The following is a 22,201-nucleotide window of genomic DNA, read 5'->3' on the forward strand; positions in this document are numbered from 1 at the left end:
GCAGCAAACAGACGGCAAGGGACAGACAGCTGAATGTAAGTATGTACTGTTTGTTTTTTTACGATGGTAACCAGGGTAAACATCGGGTTACTAAGCGCGGCCCTGCGCTTAGTTACCCGATGTTTACCCTGGTTACCAGTGAAGACATCGCTGAATCGGTGTCACACACACCGATTCAGCGATGTCTGCGGGGAGTCCAGCGACGAAATAAAGTTCTGGACTTTCTTCCCCGACCAGCGACAGCACAGCAGGGGCCTGATCGCTGCTGCCTGTCACACTGGACGATATCGCTAGCGAGGACGCTGCAACGTCACGGATCGCTAGCGATATCGTCTAGTGTGACGGTACCTTTTGAGTCAATTGTCCAATTACTTTTGGTCCCTTTAAAAACAGGGTGACACATGTTAAGGAGCTTAAACTCCTAAACCCTTCATCCAATTTTAATGTGGATACCCTCAAATGAAAGCTGAAAGTCTGAACTTCAACTGCATCTGAATTGTTTGGTTTAAAATTCATTGTGGTAATGTCTATAACCAAAATTTGAAAAATGTTGTCTCTGTCCAAATATATATGGACCTAACTGTATACCCGACGTGACCATCGGTTTAACACTTCCCATGACGAAGCTACCAGGAGTAGCGATACGCGTTGGGAGCTAGCGGGCTCCACTTCTCCCAGTGAGTATTATAGTATGATTATTTAACTATGTGTTATGGGCAGTGCATGTTGCAGGTATTCCGGTGGGGGTACCCTCATCAGCAATATACAAGAACATGGGCTTAATAACCTCAGCTGACAGATATCTCAGTATTATCTTTGTACATTAGTTGTTGTTGGACATATTGTGCATATTATCCTACTGTCCCATATGGTAACTGAGATGGCTCATGTGTATACATTCAGCGTTGCTCTTTGTCAGACAATATTAATTTAACAAATTCCTGCACATGATATCAGCTTTATCACTGCTTACTTGTGAAACCAGATCCCCCTATCTCGTCACTTCAACAAGAAACATAATAGAAGCATTAAGGACGTGCACTTCTGTGGGATTCAAAAGGTACCACAAAATCCAAGGGGAGGCAACTTCCTGAAACAGATGTCCAAAATTGAATCTGAATGGATATTCAGGTTGGATTGCCTCACCCCTAAAGGCCTTAATCATGAACTTGAACTACATGACCTTCAGGTGGTGTATGCGGTGGTTCATGTTAATTTTAATTTCAACTTTTATCTTTTAACTTTTGTGTCTCATTGTATTCACATTTTCAGTATACCTGTGATTGTCAGTTTTTTTGTGGTGTCCGTATGACACTTTTAGGTACACTGTGATGTTTTTAGTGGCACATATCCTCACACGTATTTGTGCACATATATATTTATATACATATATATATATATATATATATTTTTTTTTTTTTTTTCAAAAGGTGCACAGTATCTGTGGATAGAGGTTTGTGCCATTTGATGGACGTTTTATGACATCACATCGGTGTTTTTTTAGCCGGTTTTAGCATTTATCCAGTAAGAAAGCAATTATTTATTTATTTTGTATATAGATGCAGGTTTTCTGAATGGTTTTAGTGGCTCACAGCCTCACACATATTTATACACATATATATTTATATATACATATATTTTTAAGGTGCACAATTTCTGTGGATAGAGATTTGTGCCATTTGATGGACGTTTATGACATCGGCGATTTTTAGCGGTTTTAGCATTTATTCAGTAATAAAGTTTATTATTTATTTTTTATATAGATGCCGGATATCTGAATGGGTGGTATATACACACATATACACTATTTAGGTCTCCGAAACATTATCTGGTACGAGTCACGTCCCTTGCAGTAATCCTGATATCACTATAGGGTCCGGCACTGTGATGGCATTTGGATGCTTACTTAGACTTATATAGGTTAATACAGCTGGGGTGGGATTTGGAGGTTTGAGGGCAGGTACACACTCTCAGCTAAGGTACATATTTAAGGAAAGCTCTAGCATAAGGCTTCAACCCTGACGAAGAAGGGCGCTTCCCTTCGAAACGGGTTGGTAACCTTTTTGTCCCTTACGCTGCTCCGTAGCTCTGTGACGTCACACTCGAGCACACTCTAGCAGGCGCTGGTGGCCATTTTTTTCCCAGCCGAAACTAGGGACGCCACCGGCCGGGGCTCCTCTGGTAAGGCTTAGCCGCCTGCACGCCTCACCACTTCGCCTCTGCTCTCCCAGCTTCCAGCTGCACAGCCACACGCAGCAGCCGCATCATCAGGGCACAGACACAGACTCAGTGGGGTAAGTGCCCTATCACAGATGTGCACACGGCTACACCATTCCCGCAGCCAGGGTGCTGCAGTGGCCGTGTAAGGACGTTTTACACCACATTATTATCCTACCACTAATTAGTGTGTTATTACAGTTATCTGGTCAGTGCAAACTCGTGTTGGTTGTGCTCATTATTGTTTAGCGGCATTCTGGATTATATTCCCTAAGCGGTATCTGATATTTTACTATTGTTGTTTTGTACAGAAGTGGCACATATTCTGGTGATTCCAGCAGCTGGGGGATTTTACATCTTAGCATCTAGTGGTGAGTGCCAGTGATATTTAACATTTAATCTTCATATTATATAGCACTATGTTCTTACAGTTGATCATTTTGCCTTTCTACATAGGTAATTCTTCTATTTTCCATTAGGTATATGAGATCATGTTATTATATAATTAGACTAGCTAAGTCCTTCTAAACTGAGAACCTGAACAGTAAAGTTCGAGGTCCATACCGAACACCTACGTTCCATGCACAGACCCCCAACACTTATTCTTTGGGCTCAGACCCCCGAACATTGGCTGTTTCCAATGCTGGATTAGGTGTAAAGGTGAGTATTATGGTTGTTTATTGTTTTCTGCATTTTACAGGTGACATGGGCTTCAATGGATTAGGCATAAAGGTGAGTATAACTTTGCATTTTTATTTCAAATAAGTGTTATTATTTCAATTAAATTTCATGCCCGATGACAGTGTGGCAAACAATGGATGTTCGGGCCCTGCAGTCATCTGAATGAGGTCCAAGTTTGAGTTTGAGTACCATTCTGGTAACTGAACCAAACTTTTTTTTAAATGTTCGGCAGAACCCGTCGGACCCGAATGTCCATGGGTTCACCCATAACTACTTCTAAGCACTATGTAGAAATATCAAGTCTCTTTTCTCAGCATGAGTCATCACTGCAAAAGTCGCTGGCAAGGGGGTAGAGTGGAGAAAGGAGTTGAAGATCAGAATCACTTATGCAGGGTCTAGAGAATTCCTGTTTCTATATAGAGCAGAGAAAAGAGAAGAATTACTGTAGCTGGGTACTAAGGGGTAACGTTTCTCCTTGTGGAGAGTGACATACCAGCTCTGGCTTGTCAAGGTAAGGAGGCTTATTCGCTGTGCAATGCTCATCTGGGAAATATAATATACAAGTTGCCTCTTCAGAGAAAAAGAGGACTTAAACTCTATAGCGCCACCTGTTGGAAGTAGCGATCCTACAAGTCAGAACCAACCCACGACTCGTTAAAGGGTTGATTGTGACTTGTAGGATCGCTACTTCCAACAGGTGGCGCTATAGAGTTTAAGTCCTCTTTTTCTCTGAAGAGGCAATTTGCATGTAGCTGGCCAGAAAGGCAAATTGAGCAATTGTAAGTACACAGTGCTATATAATATGATGACTGCAATATAGTAAGAGGATCAAAACTTTGATGGGAGGAGTGCTTCTTCAACCTAGGAAACTGTATTTGATCATGTACAGTTGAAACTGTTGATGTATTAATCAAATGCCACGTGGATGTTACTGAGTTTTATCAGAGTATGATTTGCAGAACTGGACCAATGTTCTTGGATGAGAGAAAAAATGGTTGTGTGACCCTAGCCTTAGAGGGGTTACTTATCTGAGAACTAGCTTTTTTAGCCCTATTATTCTTGTATGCAGTACTACACACAGTTTTTGAAAGAAAGCAAAAGGAAGCGGCCATGTTTTCTGATCTGAAGCAAGCCCTTTAAAAGTGCCACGTATTCCTTATTCATAGACAGTGATAGAAACTCTCAAGAAACAAAAGCAAATGTTATGTTTTGTAAAAACATGCTGTTTATATAATTTCGCTATAAAAAAGTGCCAAAAATTCTTGTCAACTTGTCTCACGCACTGCCATAATAGCACACCTGTAAAAGTTCCTGCATTTGGCATAGTACACAGAACTATAAACTTCATGAAGCACAAGCTGCAGTCATATATGAACCATGCACACTATTCAGATGGTCTGCATTAAAGCAAAAATTGCCTGAAGTGCTCTAGAGCTTTAAATAGCTGCTGTTAGCTAACGAGGCTACGGCCAAGACTGGCCGTGTCTTACATTTTCTGTTACAGATTTCAGACCATATGTCTGCATGATGTTTTGTAATTTACGAATATAAATCATTATGAACTGTGTAATAATGTATTACTACACTGTAAGATTATGATATAGATATAAGGTCATCAAGTCATTGCATGTAACAGAATTTGGATTTGTTTATTTTAGGGCCTATTGAATAACGTTGTCCCTACCGTAAATTCTAAGAATAATATAAGTTAATTAGGAATCTTGTGTCTACATAAAATCATGGCTCAGACTGAGTGTACAATAGGTGCATTTCTACAGGTCCTTAAACTCTGAGACAGCTCCAAATATTCTTAAAGTCAACCTGCCAATATAAACTAAAGCCAACACCTTTAACTGATCTTCTACTGTAGTCCAGTCTAACCAGCATGGTCTCGTCGGATGGGCATCAGGGGTCTGGAATCTGCATATCCACTTTGGGCAGAATTGCCGTCCTCCTGTCTTGATTAATGTGGATGACACATGATAAGTCATCGATAGGTCCCTGCTGATCTTGCACCTTTGCCTCCTAAGGGCAGAGCAAAGTCCTGAAATGTGAAGTGAAGTCAGTGCCGACATATGTGCATTACAGAACTTTGCTTGCCCCTGTAGGACAGATCCAAGTGTGCCTGCATAGGCCTGCGATTCAACTGAGCATGTGTAAGATTCACAAGGATCTGTGTATGATGTAGGATGCGCCATCCACATCAATCAAGTCAGGGAGACAGCGATTCTACCAGTAGAGTTGGGGCTTATTTACAGGTTTATGCGTTGCGATCATAGACCAGTGGTGGCTTTAGTTTAAATTGGATAAATCTGGTGTCAAGTTCCCTTTAAAGTTGAGGCTGCATACCGACTTTGGCAGCAATAGGGGTTACATGGCCAAAGATCACTGTATAATACTGCTACATTGCAGACAAATGTGAGTGAATGGGGTCAAATGGCAATCATAAAGTACCACAACCTCAACAAGCAACTCACAAAAAATCCAGCTGTTTCTGATATTTTATGTCTTGCTTGTCGCAGTTGATCTTTTGGATCAGCTGCAACCCCATTCACCAGCATTATGCTCCAATCTAACTGCCTTGTGTTCAATATCACAGTGTAGCTCCAGCCAAAATGGCATCTATTGCTTAAAAATTCCCATTTAATGATAATTGCAAATTCAATGAGTAGACCATCATTTACCCTCAGTTCTGATTTGAGCTAAGTAGCATTTTATTCCACTAAATACAAAAACTTGGGGTCAATAGTCATATCTTGGTAATGTTAGGAATAGAGGTTGGGGATAGACTCATTATAACAGCAAACAAATTACACAAAGTACCGGTAATATATTTGATTTTAAACGAAAAAAATATATATTTTAAATCAAATTTAAATTAAATTAAAAAATGAAATAAAAAAGTGTTCAAATCAAATAAATGATTTTAACGTACTGCAGAAACTCCAAAGTGTACGCATTTGACTATGTTCCATTGCAAAAAAAACCACATCAAAATTGTAAACTAGATTTGTAGAAGCCAAGCTAATAGGTTAAGCTCGTTTGGCAGATTTTTGGTCAGTATTTCACATCAGTATTTGTAATCCAAAACCAGGAAAGGAACAATCAGAGGAAAAGTATAATAGAGACATGTCACCACTTCTGCATTTTTGATTATCTCCTGGTTTTGACTTACAAATACTAAATATGAAACAGTGACGAAAATACTGAGGATGTATAGGATTACATGTGCAATTATAACTATGTTCAAAATAGTCATATTCATATAGTATTCAATTGGGAATCATATGAGGGTAGAGCACTTCCCGCCCCTTTGCCTCCAGAGGTTGTTTCCCCACCTAGCACCAGCCACTTTAGCTTGATTGATGTCTCACTGTCTGATTTCCTTGCCTGGCACCTGACATCACACAGTGAGTGATAAATCAAGCTAAAAGCACAAGTGATATTTGGTGAAATAAACCTGAGTGATAAAGGCTTGGGAAATACCATGCTGGGCCTATAACACTTAATTTGAATATGAATTAAATATATGCAGCAACATTTAGAAGAAATAAAGGTGTCAATGGATTTAAATGTCAAAGCCCTACAAGCCCATTTATGAGGTCACGGACAGATTTTCTTTAACTGTAATAAAGAAGATAGTTGCTACAAAATATGGAAATTAACAATCAAGCAACGAGATTTATTACACTCTGAATCTACAAAAATACTATGAATAAGACAGAGCAAAAAGGAGAAGGACCGTGATAATTATGATAATAGCTGATATCAGAGGCAGATCACTGTTTGGGACCACCTTCTATGAGACAAAATAAAGAGTCACTTTGTGAGAGCTTCTCCTACTCTGGCAGAATCGCGTCATTAGAATGACTATAATTTTCCAGTATGTATAGCCAAAAGTGGTTTTCCTTGGCAATAACAGCTGATTATCAGGAGCTAGAGAAGCAGGTAAGTTACTACATGTATAAAATTACTTTATTAATTTTTACCATATTGATTTCTTCATATGCCAAAAATAAACTGCAAAGTTTCTCCTACCCATTGCAATGGTATGATTTTGCCAGACTCTTAGACTTGTATGGATGATTTTGACCCATGACTCAGATAAAAAATGGACATGTCTCTATGATTTTTTTGCAGACAGTCCGCAAAAAAAAGTTAACATGTGAACATCACCATTTATTATATTGGTTTGTGCTCAATCCGTGAAATCCACAGATAGGTCATGTATATGACTTACAGATGTCTGAAAGTGGTCTAAGGCCGTGTTTACACAGAGTATTTTTGTGTTTGCACAGAGAGTATTTTTGTGTTATTCCAGTATTTTTTGAGCTAAAAAATGTTTTTTCCTATTGGTTACAAAGTGCCAAAATATTCAACACGGTACAGATATTGTCATTGTTCACATCCAATCACATACACACAAGAGCCAATTTGATAGGAATTCAACCAATCTATCTATTTCTTTTGAAGTATAGGAAGAAACCAGATTACCTAGAGAATTCAATGCATGCACACAAAGAACATACACACTCCATGCAGATTCCTTGGACGAAATTGGACTCAGGACTTGAGTTGAGCAAATTTTTCAGAATTCGGTTCCGATTATGATCGGCGGTGAATATTGTTTATTATTGTTTTAGTAATATTCGCAGAACACAGCCGAACGTCATTGGAGTCAATGGGAGTAGAAATGAACGAATATGTTCGGAACCGATCATCAAACCTACATCCGGCACGAATAGGGTAACAATATGGCACGAATATGGCAAATTCAGAATCGACAATTCATATTTGCTCGACACCTAAAACTAACCACTGAGTCACCGAACTGCCTCTATAGCAAGTTAAACTGTTTCCACACAAAAAAAAAATTGCATGAGAAAAGTGCATTGATATTTCTCTTTTTTACCATAATGAGGTAATTCTGGGGTATCAGTATTTCACTATCTCTGCTGGCCCAGTTCCATAAAGCAGACATTATAATTGGGTTCGTGTGTGCGTCTCAGTAAATGCTATTCTAATCTGGAAGCAATTCTAAAATCAATAGAATGAATTACACATAAAAGAGAACTAACTTAAACTTTAAATTAAGACCATCCATGGAAAAACTACATCAATCACATCATCATAATCATCATCCACACCTATCAAAGATGATCATCATATCACTGCTCCTAGATGACTAGTGCCCATCACATGCCAGCTAAACTGTTCCTGATAATGCTTGCAATTATTATTTCCTTATTTCACAACTGAATGTATTATAATTTTATTGTATATGTGATAAAATAGCTTGAATGATCTTATAACATTAATGAATGTGTTAAGTAATCTCCACTGGACCTCCGCTGCTGATAGATAAAACAATGGACAAATGTTGTTACTAATAACTAAAAAAATTAAAAAAAAAACAACTATGAAATAAATGTAATTTGACTTTCCTTGTGTATTCTATCAAATAGAGTTAAAGTGTTTTCTAAACCCTCAAAGCCGAATAATGAATACGTTATTCCACCTAAGCAAAAACAATTACAAAAACTAGTCAACAGTATGTTATAAACAGAAATTAAATGTTACCTTATTACTTTCCCCAACACTACAGTGGCAGGGGTCATCTTCTTTTTATACCACTAGAATGCCTGCTGAATCTATCTCTCCCCTCTCCTTTGCAAAGAAAACCATCTGAGAAGACAGATAAAAGTTGAGTAAGTAAAAAAAAGTACCTACTTAAGAACAAATGGCAAGTGTGACATATATCTCATATGTACTGTGACATTTAGGTGGATATGACTATTTTAGGTCAAGTTCACGCTACCTATCACGTCAAAGATCCCAATGCACATTTAAGTTAAATCTACCAGACCTGCCTATTTGGCATAAGTGGAAACTATCTTATGTGTTTAGTGGCCTCCTGACTCTTAGTTAAAGCACCACCCCAACCTTTTTTTTGTATTTCAGCTCCGGAGTGGTACCATTAATCTAAGTTATCTGGCCTTAGCATTATGCTCACCAGCCAGCGTCTTCCGGTCTTCCTGGTGCCACTGTGGTCCTCATATGCCATCTTGTGACCACAACTTCAGAAGTAATGTTCACAAGCTTTCAATGCAAGTCTGGCCTTGTTCTGGTCTCATTCTGTCTCTCACTGACTTACATTGAGTAGTAACCTCTGTATCACCCAGCAAACACAGGAGTTATCTGACAGGTCACACTGCTGGAGACCAACCGGAGCGGCACAGATAAAAAAAGATGATGGCGGCTGGTAAGTTTAATACTAGGGGCAGTGAAGTTAGACTAGTGACACCACTCCATTAGTAAGATAAAAAAACACTGGAGTGGTGCTTTAAAAACACAAACATGCTCAGCTGAACTGAGGGTGCATGTGTATTGGTGCTTTGTGAGAGATAACTATTAGTTAACAGTCATTGAAGATGTATAAGCACCAATAAAGGGCTTGGCTTATGTTCTCAAAAAGTAGCAGTTCTGGTTGGTTGACAGAGTCATCGGTGCCCCGTGGATGCGGAATGTGCATTTTCCGATAATGCAAACAGAGGCAGCTTTGCCTCTGCAATATTAGAGGAGCACAGGTGCACTGAAGTAGGCCAGATTCAGTGATCCAGTGAGCTTCTGAGCAGCACTTATAAGCTCTGTTGCAAGAGCTTGTAAGCATCACATTCTTGCCTAGGTGATTTGCAATCTAGGCAACAGGCTATAACCTATAAAATTAAAAATCGGTCCATTCTTGAGAGCTGAGGGGGTAGTCAATAGCAAATGCATTGTAAAGTTTATTGGTTTAACAAGCTCTTTTGCAATCTGAAAAATTATGTTTGCCCAGCTGCAACTATAGAGAGACTATGTAGACATTAGACAATGAATGTCCAACTAGGCCAACTCCCCTAAAGAGAGAGTCAATCTTTAATAGCAGCTCTCCACTCTGACTCATGAAGGGTATCCTAAGATGGGGACTTCATCTTATGAAGCATGTATGCCTCCTGACATATAACCTTTGGTCATTATGTCAATAAAATAGCAAAACACATCATGTTATAACTGTATGAGCATATCTTAAGACTCGCTGTACATGTCTATCGCTCATGCCTACTATTCTTCTCCTCTCTGATATATTGAGGTTGAGGTAGCTAAGTGATGGAGGTGTATAGAGGTCTACTGTTTGATGTTACACTAGTTAACCCCTTAACCCCTTTGGACGTACATAATTCCCATTGACGGGATAGTACGTCCAGTGTGATCCCCCGTGAGCGCGGCCGGGTGTCAGCTGATTATCGCAGCTGACATCTGGCACTATGTGCCAGGAGTGGTCACGGACTGCCCCCGGCACATTAACCCCCGGCACAATGCGATCAAACATGATCGCAGTGTTCCGGCGGTATAGAGAAGCATAGAGCAGGGAGGGGGCTCCCTGAGTGCTTCCCTGAGACCCTGCGATCGCGTTGCTCTGACGGTCTCTTACCTCCTTCTCCCTGCAGGCCCGGATCCAAAATGGCCACGGGGCTGCATCCGGGTCCTGCTCAGAGCAAGTGCTGGTAAGACTCCCTGCTGTGCCTGTGTGATCGCTGATCTGACACAGTACACTGCAAAGTGTCAGATCAGCGATCTGTCAATATAATGTGATCCCCCCCCCCCCCTGGGGCAAAGTAAAAAAGTTAAAAAATTTTTTTTTACATGTGTAAAAAAATAAATAAATTCCCAAATAAAAAATATATATATATTGTTCCAATAAATACATTCCATTGTCTAAATAATAAAAAAAATAAAAGTACACATATTTAGTATCGCTGCGTCCGTAACGACCTGACCTATAAAACTGTCCCACTAGTTAACCCCTTCAGTGAACACCGTAAAAAAATAAAAAAAAAGGCAAAAAACAACCCTTTATTATCATACCGCCGAATAAAAAGTGGAATAGCACACGATCAAAAAGACAGATATAAATAACCACGGTTCCGCTGAAAACGTCATCTTGTCCCGCAAAAAACGAGCCACCATACAGCGTCATCAGTGAAAAAATAAAAGTTATAGTCCTCAGAATAAAGCGATGCAAAAATAATTCTTTTTTCTATAAAATAGTTTTTATCGTATAAACTGCTTTATCCATTTTACCAAACGTGGAACGGTATAAAGGCCTCCCCCCCCAAAAGAAATTCATGAATAGCTGGTTTTTGGTCATTCTGCCTCACAAAAATCGGAATAAAAAGCGATCAAAAAATGTCACATGCCTGAAAATGTTACCAATAAAAACATCAACTTGTCCTGCTAAAAACAAGACCTCACATGACTCTGTGGACCAAAATATGGAAAAATTATAGCTCTCATAATGTGGTAACGCAAAAAAAGTTTTTTGCAATAAAAAGTGTCTTTTAGTGTGTGACAGCAGCCTATCATAAAAATCCGCTAAAAACCCCGCTATAAAAGTAAATCAAACCCCCCTTCATCACCCCCTTAGTTAGGGAAAAAAAAAATTTAAAATGTATTTATTTCCATTTTCCCATTAGGGTTAGGGTTAGGGTTAGGGCTAAGGTTAGGGTTAGGGCTAGGGTTAGGGCTAGGGTTAGGGTTAGGGCTAGGGTTAGGGTTAGGGTTAGGGCTAGGGTTAAGGTTAGGGTTAAGGTTAGGGTTATGGTTGGGGCTAGGTTTAGGGTTTGGATTACATTTACAGTGGGGATTAGGGTTAGGGGTGTGACAGGGTTAGGGGTGTGTTTAGAGTTGAGGTTAGGGTAGTGGTTGGGATTAGGGGTGTGTTTGGGTTAGGGCTTCAGTTCGAATTGGGGGTTTCCATTGTTTAGGCACATCAGGAGCTCTCCAAGCCCGACATGGCGTCCGATCTCAATTCCATCCAATTCTGCATTGAAAAAGTAAAACAGTGCTCCTTCCCTTCCGAGCTCTTCCCTTCTGTGCGTCCAAACAGGGGTTTACCCCAACATATGGGGTATCAGCGTACTCAGGACAAGTTGAACATCAACTATTGGAGTCCAATTTCTCCTGTTACCCTTGGGAAAATGCAAAACTGGGGGCTAAAAATCATTTTTAAGGAAAAAAAAGTTGTATTTTCACGGCTCTGCGTTGTAAACTGTATTGAAATACTTGGGGGTTCAAAGTTCTCAGAACACATCTAGATAAGTTCCTTGGTGGGTCTAGGTTCCAATATGGGGTCCCTTGTGGGGGGTTTCTACTGTTTAGGTACATCAGGGGCTCTGCAAATGCAACGTGATGCCTGCAGACCAAGCCATCTAAGTCTGCAATTCCAAATGACGCTCCTTCCCTTCAGAGCTCTGCCATGCGCCTAAACGGTGGTTACCCCAACATATGGGGTATCAGCGTACTCAGAACAAATTGCACAACAATGTTTGGGGTCCAATTTCTCCTGTTACCCTTGGGAAAATACAAAACAGGGGGCTAAAAAATAATTTTTGTGGAAAAAAAAGAATTTTTATTTTCACGGCTCTGCGTCATAAACTGTAGTGAAACACTTGGGGGTTCAAAGCTCTCACAAAACATCTAAATAAGTTCCTTAGGGGGTCTACTTTCCAAAATGGTGTCACTTGTGGGGGGTTTCAATGTTTAGGCACATCAGGGGCTCTCCAAATGCAGCATGGCGTCCCATCTTAATTCCAGCCAATTTTGCATTGAAAAATCAAACGGTGCTCCTTCCCTTCCGAGCTCTGCCATGCACCCAAAACAGTGGTTTACCCCCACATAAGGGGTATCAGCATACTGAGGGCAAATTGCACAACAACTTTTGGGGTACAATTTCTTTGGGTACCCTTGGAAAAAAAATTGGGGGTCGAAAAGTTCATTTTTGTGAAAAAAATATTATATTTTACTTTTACAGCTCTACATTATAAACTTCTGTGAAGCACTTGGTGGGTCAAAGTGATGACCACACATCTAAATACGTTCCTTAGGGGGTCTACTTTCCAAAATGGTGTCACTTGTGAGGGGTTTCAATGTTTAGGCACATCAGGGGCTCCCCAACGCAACATGGCGTCCCATCTCAATTCCAGCCAATTTTGCATTGAAAAGTCAAATGGCGATGCTTCCCTTCAAAGTTCTGCCATGCATCCAAACAGTGGTTTACCCCCACATATGGGGTATCAGCATACTCAGCACAAATTGCACAACAACTTTTGGGGTACAATTTCTTCTGGTTCCCTTGGAAAAATAAAAAATTGGGGGCAAAAATTCCTTTTTGTGAAAAAATATTATATTTTATTTTTACGGCTCTACATTATAAACTTCTGTGAAGTACTTAGTGGGTCAAAGTGCTCACCACACATTTAGATAAGTTCCTTAGGGGGTCTACTTTCTTAAATGGTGTCACTTGTGGGGGTTTCAATGTTTAGGCACATTAGTGGCTCTCCAAAAGCAACATGGCGTCTCATCTCAATTCCAGCCAATTTTGCATTGAAAAGTCAAACGGCGCTCCTTCCCCTCCGAGCTCTGCCATGCGCCTAAACAGTAGTTTACCCCCATATATGGGGTATCGGGGTACTCAGGACAAATTGTGCAACAACTTTTGGGGTGCATTTTCTCCTGTTACCCTTTGTGAAATAAAACAAATTGGAGCTGAAGTAAATTTTTTGTGAAAAAAAATTAAATGTTCATTTTTTTTAAACATTCCAAAAATTCCTGTGAAGCACCAGAAGGGTTAATAAACTTCTTGAATGTGGTTTTGAGCACCTTGAGGGGTGCAGTTTTTAGAATGGTGTCACACTTGGTTATTTTCTATGATATAGACCCCTCAAAATGACTTCAAATGTGATGTGGTCCCTAAAAAAAATGGTGTTGTAAAAATGAGAAATTGCTACTCAAATTTTAACCCTTATAACTCCCTAACAAAAAAAAATGGTTTCCCAAATTGTGCTGATGTAAAGTAGACATGTGGGAAATGTTACTTATTAAGTATTTTATGTGACATATCTCTGTGATTTAAGGGCATAAATAGTCAAAGTTGGAAAATTGCGAAATTTTCAACATTTTCGCCAAATTTCTGTTTTTTTCACAAATAAACTCAGGTAATATCAAATAAATTTTACCACTATCATGAAGTACAATATGTCTTGAGAAAACATTGCCAGAATCACCGGGATCCGTTGAAGCATTCCAGAGTTATAACCTCATAAAGGGACAGTGGTCAGAATTGTAAAAATTGGCCCGGTCATTAACGTGCAAACCACCCTCCGGGCTTAAGGGGTTAAATGGGAACCTGTTGTAGCAGGACAGACTTGCCTTGTAAAGTGTATGGGTAAAGCCTGACTTTCCCCCACTGTTTGCTGGTGAGAAAAAGAAGTTGAGTTGAGAACAAGTATTTCAACATGCCTGATCAATGCTGGACTACTGTGCTGAAGGCCTACCAGTAACATTGATTTTTAGGCCCACTCCTCAGATACCTTGCAGATATTACCTAGTTCTGGCTTAATAAACTGGATATTTCTGGCCCCCGAAGTACATGGTAAGAGCTAGTCGATGGGTGTGTTGAATGTGGGATCCTCTCCAATCTGATATTGATGTTCAATTATAAAGATTGCCCATCAATATTAGTCCTAGACAACCTCTGTATGCAAGAGCAAGAAGCTGCAAAATGATTGGTGGGGATGGAGAAGTGCAATATCGAGAAGTAGGGGCTTGGGGAGAGTGTACACTGTGTGGTCTGATACTGGTCTGTTATGCCATCTCAGACAGCCTATTTTTTATGTAATAAGGAAATGCATAATTTGTTAAGTGATGAGAAGCTATACACCAGGGGTATCAAACTGCATTCCTCGAGGGCTGCAAACAGGTCATGTTTTCAGGATTTCCTTGTACTGCATAGGTGATAATTTAATCACCAACTCATTATTTGTGTAGGTGATTAAATTATCACCTGTGCAGTACAAGGAAATCCTGAAAACATGTCCTGTTTGCAGCCCTCAAGGAATGCAGTTTGACACCCCTGCTATACACTGCATTCTCTTGTATGCAGTGCAACAAGTGCTCTGAGCCAAGCACTGCTCAAGTATGTGGATAGAGGCCTGTGAGCACACTCCTGCTCAGTGGCGCACTGAGAGATTTACCAGTTCCCCTGTGGGCCAAAATGCCTGATTTTTCATTCCACATGAGATAAGCCACCATCAGAGATTACAGCTTATTTTTTTTATCTCCCTCTTGGAATAAACATGCACACTCCACGGTTTATGCATGATTATGGTGCAGTCAGAAGCGATACTGTAGCTGTCGACCAAACAAATGCTCATAGAATCATAAAATGGTAGAGTTGGAAGGGACCTTCTGGGTCATCTGGTCCAATCCCCTGCTCAAACCAGGATTCACTAAATCATCCCAGACAGATGTCTGTTCAGCCTCTGTTTGAAAACTTCCATGGAAGGAGAACTCACCAACTCTCGTGACAGCCTGTTCCACTCATTGATCACCCTAACTGTCAAAAATGTTTTTCTAATATCTAATCTGTGTCTCCTGCCATTCAGTTTCATCCCATTGCTTCTAGTCTTTACTTGCGCAAATGAGAATAAAGATGATCCTTCTACAATGTGACAACCCTTGAGATATTTGTAGACAGCTATTAAGTCTCCTCTCAGTCTTCTTTTTTGCAAGCTAAACTTTTCCAAATCCTGTAAACGTTCCTTATAGGACATGGTTTGCAGACCGGTCACCATTCTGGTCGCTCTTCTCTGAACTTGCTCCAGTTTGTTGAAGTCTTTTTGAAAATGTGGTGCCCAAAACTGGACACAGTATTCCAGATGTGTTCTGATCAAAGAGGAGTAGAGGGCAATAATTCACGTGATCTAGACTGTATGCTTCTGTTAATACATCCCAGAGTTGTATTTGCATTTTTTGCTGCTGCATCACACTGTTGACTCATGTTCAGTTTATGATCTATTAGTATACCCAATACTTTTTCACATGTGCTGTTGCTTAGCCCTATTCTTCCCATTCTGTATGTGCTTTTTTAATTTGTATTGCCCAGATGTAGTACTTTGCATTTTTCCTTGTTAAAAACCATTCTGTTAGTTGCTGCCCACTGCTCCAGTTCATTTCAATATTGAAATGAAGTTATGAAATGAAATTGATATTGAAGTTCAATATTCAAAAAGGGCTCTAAAAGTGAACCTGGAAATTGTAGGCCAGTAAGTCTAACCTCTATTGTTGGTAAAATATTTGAAGGGTTTCTGAGGGATGTTATTCTGGATTATCTTAATGAGAATAACTGTTTAACTCCATATCAGCATGGGTTTATGAGAAATCGCTCCTGTCAAACCAATCTAATCAGTTTTTATGAAGAGGTAAGCTATAGACTGGACCACGGTGAGTCATTGGACGTGGTATATCTCGATTTTTCCAAAGCGTTTGATACCGTGCCGCACAAGAGGTTGGTACACAAAATGAGAATGCTTGGTCTGGGGGAAAATGTGTGTAAATGGGTTAGTAACTGGCTTAGTGATAGAAAGCAGAGGGTGGTTATAAATGGTATAGTCTCTAACTGGGTCGCTGTGACCAGTGGGGTACCGCAGGGGTCAGTATTGGGACCTGTTCTCTTCAACATATTCATTAATGATCTGGTAGAAGGTTTACACAGTAAAATATCGATATTTGCAGATGATACAAAACTATGTAAAGCAGTTAATACAAGAGAAGATAGTATTCTGCTACAGATGGATCTGGATAAGTTGGAAACTTGGGCTGAAAGGTGGCAGATGAGGTTTAACAATGATAAATGTAAGGTTATACACATGGGAAGAGGGAATCAATATCACCATTACACACTGAACGGGAAACCACTGGGTAAATCTGACAGGGAGAAGGACTTGGGGATCCTAGTTAATGATAAACTTACCTGGAGCAGCCAGTGCCAGGCAGCAGCTGCCAAGGCAAACAGGATCATGGGGTGCATTAAAAGAGGTCTGGATACACATGATGAGAGCATTATACTGCCTCTGTACAAATCCCTAGTTAGACCGCACATGGAGTACTGTGTCCAGTTTTGGGCACCGGTGCTCAGGAAGGATATAATGGAACTAGAGAGAGTACAAAGGAGGGCAACAAAATTAATAAAGGGGATGGGAGAACTACAATACCCAGATAGATTAGCGAAATTAGGATTATTTAGTCTAGAAAAAAGACGACTGAGGGGCGATCTAATAACCATGTATAAGTATATAAGGGGACAATACAAATATCTCGCTGAGGATCTGTTTATACCAAGGAAGGTGACTGGCACAAGGGGGCATTCTTTGCGTCTGGAGGAGAGAAGGTTTTTCCACCAACATAGAAGAGGATTCTTTACTGTTAGGGCAGTGAGAATCTGGAATTGCTTGCCTGAGGAGGTGGTGATGGCGAACTCAGTCGAGGGGTTCAAGAGAGGCCTGGATGTCTTCCTGGAGCAGAACAATATTGTATCAAACAATTATTAGGTTCTGTAGAAGGACGTAGATCTGGGTATTTATTATGATGGAATATAGGCTGAACTGGATGGACAAATGTCTTTTTTCGGCCTTACTAACTATGTTACTATGTTACTATGTTACTATTTATATCTTTTTGAATCCTCTCTCTTCTCTAGTATTAGCTATCCCTCCTAGCTTTGTGTCATCAGCAAACTAAATCAGTGTACCCTCAATTCCTTCATCTAAATAATTGATAAAAATGTTGAGCAATACAGGGCCCAGGACAGAACCCTGTGGTACCCCACTTGAGACATTCTTCCAACTGGATGTACAGCCATTTTGACCACTCTTTGGGTCCGATCACTAAGCCAGTTATGAATCCACCTAACAGTTGCCTTGTCCATTCCATACTTAGTCATTTTTTCAATAAAGATGGTGTGAGATACTTTGTCAAATGCTTTGCTGAAGTCAAGATATACTATATGTACAGCATTTCCCTGATCCGACCAGTCAGTGATTCTGTCATAGTAGGAAATTAAGTTAGTCGGACATGACTTATTAGTTTAAAACCCATGCTGACTCTGGTTAATCACTTTATTCTTATCCAGGTACTTACATTCATGTTGTTTAATAATTTGTTCAAAGATCTTTCCTGGTATAGAAGTCAGACTCACCAGCCTATAGTTCCCTGGGTCCACCTTCTTCCCCTTTTATAAGATAGGAACAAAATTTGCTCTTCTCTAGTCTTCGGGGACTTCTCCTGTTCTCCAAGAATTTTCAAAGATTATGGAGAGTGGTTCAAAAATTTCTTCTGCAATCTCCTTCTGTACTCTGGGGTGTAATTCATCTGGACCTGGAGACTTGAATTAATTTTTGTTAGTTAAGTGTTTCCTCACTATCTTTCTGTTTATAGATATCCTGGATTCTTCTATTCCTTTAACAGGACAGTGAAGATCAGTTGATGTTACAATTCCTTTCTAAGAGAAAACAGATGCAAAATAGGAATTTAAAAGTTCAGCCTTCTGAACATCCTTTCTTACCATTTCATCATTTTCATTCTGTAAAATTCCTATAGCATCTTTGACTTTTCTTTTACTTTTGGCATATCCCCAAAATCTTTTTTTATTGCTTTTGACGTCTCTTGCAAGCCTTAATTCATTGTCAGCTTTAGTTAATCTGATTTGTGCCCTGCAGGTTCTGCAGACAGTGTTAGGGGTAGAGTTCCCGCTTCTGCACAGGGGGAATCTCGGGCCGCTTCTGCTGCGGTCTCCCATTCCTCTCCTGCCGCAGGTAAACCTGCTCAGCAGAGACGACGGTCCTTGCGTCTGGCTCAGTCTCACTCTGTGCTTAGGCTTGCTCTTGCTTCTCCAGCTTTTGCCATTAAAGCCAGTGCTGGGCAGCAGCGACTGGACGCTTTTGAGACTAAGTCCTGCTTTTTCCCTTCTGAGCATGCCCAGGGTGATATCTCCCGTTGGAGATCGAGGGTCACATGCTCAGATGCTGCAGTGGTTCCCATTGGTCCTCCTGGCAGGTCCTGAAAGTGCTGCAGCTATATAAGCTTCGCATGACCGCACGGCCATGCGCTAGTGTAAAATTGTATACGTGTGTTTGTTGTGAGTGAAAGTCGTTCATTAAATACCCCTACCCTATTGTATGACTGTTCGCGTATGGTGTATGGCTGCTATCTAGCGCCCGACTAACCACTCAACGTGTCACACATGTATCAGCGTCTATTGCTGTGACCGCCAGTGCGGCGCCACGCGCCAGTAGTGCGCCTCCTGACCCACGTCTGGGTTCTTAGTAGTGTCTGCCAGCTTGGCACAGTTCGCACTTCGGTGCTCTAATTATTACTGTTACCTAACACACCCAGTTGCAGTGTTGAGTGCTAGTAGTCTGATCAGACTTCAATCCTGAGTCTTGGGGTTGAGTTCGCTGACTCCTTGCTTGCACTCCTAGGTGTGGTATTGCGGACCAGTGGCTTAACTGGGTTCGCTTCCACCGCCATATTACGCTGCCATTTACTAGCAGCAGGTTTTCACCTGCACGGTGGACCCCGGACTGCGAACGCATCTATTAATATTACATCTTATTCTCGGTGCGTTCCGCCAGTCACAACAGAACACTAGCGCCAGGGTCTGGCTAGTAAATGGCGGACGATCAGCGTTTACAGCGGTACATCCAGCAGCTGGAGGGAAGGTTGGCGGCTCTAGAGCGTTCAACCTCAGCTGTGGATGTCACTGCTGTCGCTGTTCAGGCTGCAAGTGTAGCCGCAGCCAGTTTGTCCGCTGCCACCCCTGCTCCGACTTTATCCCGTCTCCCGCTTCCTGACAAGTTTGCTGGCGACAGTAAACAATGTCGCGGATTCGTGAGCCAGTGCTCCATACACCTTGAGCTCCTGGCGTCACGTTTCCCTACGGAACGGGCGAAAGTGGGATTTATTCTATCACTCTTGTCAGGCAGGGCATTGGAGTGGGCAACGCCACTTTGGGAGCGAGATGATCGTGTGGTACAGAGTGCTCCTCTCTTCCTGGACACTCTGAAGCAGGTCTTTTTAGGACCTCGTGTTACCCACGATACCGCGCTCCAGTTATTGTCTATTACTCAGGGCTCGTCCGTGGTCAGCCAGTTTGCCATCCAGTTCCGGACTCTAGCTTCTGAGTTAGAGTGGCCAGACAAAGTTCTTATTCCGGTGTTCTGGAGGGGACTGGCAGACCATGTGAAGGACGCCTTGGCCACCAGGGAGATACCCGCCACACTGTAAGAACTTATTTCTGTATCTACCCGCATCGACCTCCGTTTTCACGAGCGGAGGTTAGAGCGGACCCAGTGTAGGCAGAGGTTTTGGCTGGCTCCCACCTTCGCCAGACCTCTTGAATCTCCTGTCTTGGCGTCCGACTCCCATGAGGCCATGGAGGTTTCTCGAGTGGAACCTAAGTCTCAGGCCGCTCGAGTACCCGTGGTTTGTAAAAACTGTCATCAATTAGGACATTACGCCAATAAATGTCCGCGGCAGTCGGGAAACGATCGCGTCTAGTAACCATTGGGGGAGGTTCACTAGACACAACTGCATTTTCCTCCAAACTGTCCTTTCAAGGGACAATCCTGTTAGGCTCCTCCACTCTAACAGTCGAGCTTTGTGTGGATTCAGGAGCAGAGGGAAACTTCATGTCCTCTGCTTTTGCTCTGCGCCACGCTATACCACTAGTCATGCTCGCCAAACCTGTAACAGTTAGAGTTGTGAATGGGGCGACACTTCCACTGCAAATCACACACCAGACAGTTCCATTCTCGCTGTCCATGTCCCCTTCCCACCAGGAGATTATTTCCCTTCTTGTTCTTCCCGAGGGAATGGATGAGATTTTGGTGGGAATACCCTGGCTCCGTTTCCACTCCCCACATATTGAGTGGTCCTCAGGGAGAATATTGGGTTGGAGTAAGTCGTGTATGGGCAGGTGTGTGAGTGAGTGTGTACAGGTTTCTACTACCAAGGTACCCGCAGACCTTTCTTCTCTTCCCAAGTGCTATTGGTGCTATGCTGACGTATTCTCTAAAAAGGCTGCTGAGACTCTACCGCCTCATCGCCCCTACGACTGTCCTATTGACCTCTTGCCAGGAGCTGAACCTCCTCGGGGAAGGGTATATCCCCTCTCTCTCCCAGAGACGGAGGCTATGTCTCAATACATTCAGGAGAATTTGGCAAGAGGGTTGATTAGGAAGTCAGTGTCTCCTGCAGGGGCGGAATTCTTCTTCGTACAGAAGAAGAACGGGGAATTACGTCCTTGCATCGATTACAGGGGTCTTAACGCTATTACCATTAAAATTAAGTACCCGTTGCCCCAGATATCTGAGCTCTTTGACAGGCTAAGGGGAGCAAATGTTTTCACCAAACTAGATCTGCGGGGTGCCTACAACCTAATTCGCATCCGTGAGGGGGAAGAATGGAAAACGGCTTTTAATACCAGGGATAGGCACTATGAGAATCTGGTGATGCCCTTCGGGCTCTGTAATGCCCCAGCTGTTTTTCAGGACTTTGTCAACGATATCTTCCGGGATATGCTTTCCACCTCGGTAGTAGTCTATCTGGATGATATCCTCATCTTCTCTCCAGATATTGACTCCCACCGGAGAGATGTTGGCAGAGTCTTCGAACTCCTACGGGCGAATTCCCTTTATGCTAAGTTGGAGAAGTGTGTGTTTGAGCAGGAGTCCTTACCTTTCCTGGGCTATATCATCTCGGCCCAGGGATTGGCTATTGATCCTGCCAAACTACAGGCTGTGATGGACTGGCAGGAACCCCATTCTCTTAAAGCGGTGCAGCGCTTTATGGGGTTCATAAATTACTATTGCCAGTTCATCCCTCACTTCTCAACTTTGGTAGCTCCCTTGGTATCCCTCACCAAGAAGGGAGCGAATCCCAAATTGTGGTCGGAAGAGGTCTCCAAGGCCTTCACTTCTATAAAGTCCCATTTTGCTAGCGCTCCCATCTTACATTGTCCCGATGTGGATAAGCCATTCCTTATGGAGGTGGATGCCTCATCCGTTGGTGCTGGAGCAGTCCTCTATCAAAAGGATGCTCAAGGTCGGAAGCATCCATGCTTCTTCTTCTCAAAGACCTTCACACCAGCGGAGAGAAATTACTCCATCGGGGACAGGGAGTTGCTAGCAATGAAGTTGGCCTTTTCGGAGTGGAGACATCTTTTGGAAGGTGCTCGGTTTCCCTTCCAAGTCTTCACGGACCACAAAAATTTGGTCTATTTGCGTACAGCCCAGCGGCTGAATTCTCGTCAGGCTAGATGGTCCTTGTTTTTCTCTCGGTTCCACTTCACTCTCCATTATCTCGCCGGGGAGAAGAACATTCGTGCAGACGCTCTCTCTCGCTCCCTTGTGTCAACTGAGGAGGAGGA

General features: G+C 41.8%; 1 protein-coding gene across 1 annotated transcript in view; it reads right to left on the reverse strand.

Annotated features, from left to right (window-relative positions):
• Positions 1-22,201, reverse strand: part of ADAMTS14 (ADAM metallopeptidase with thrombospondin type 1 motif 14) — a 247,040-nt gene that overhangs the window by 194,640 nt on the left and 30,199 nt on the right. The window lies entirely within an intron of this gene.

This window comes from Ranitomeya imitator, chromosome 2 (genome assembly GCF_032444005.1).
Source record: "Ranitomeya imitator isolate aRanImi1 chromosome 2, aRanImi1.pri, whole genome shotgun sequence".
NCBI classification, from domain to species: Eukaryota; Metazoa; Chordata; class Amphibia; order Anura; family Dendrobatidae; genus Ranitomeya; species Ranitomeya imitator.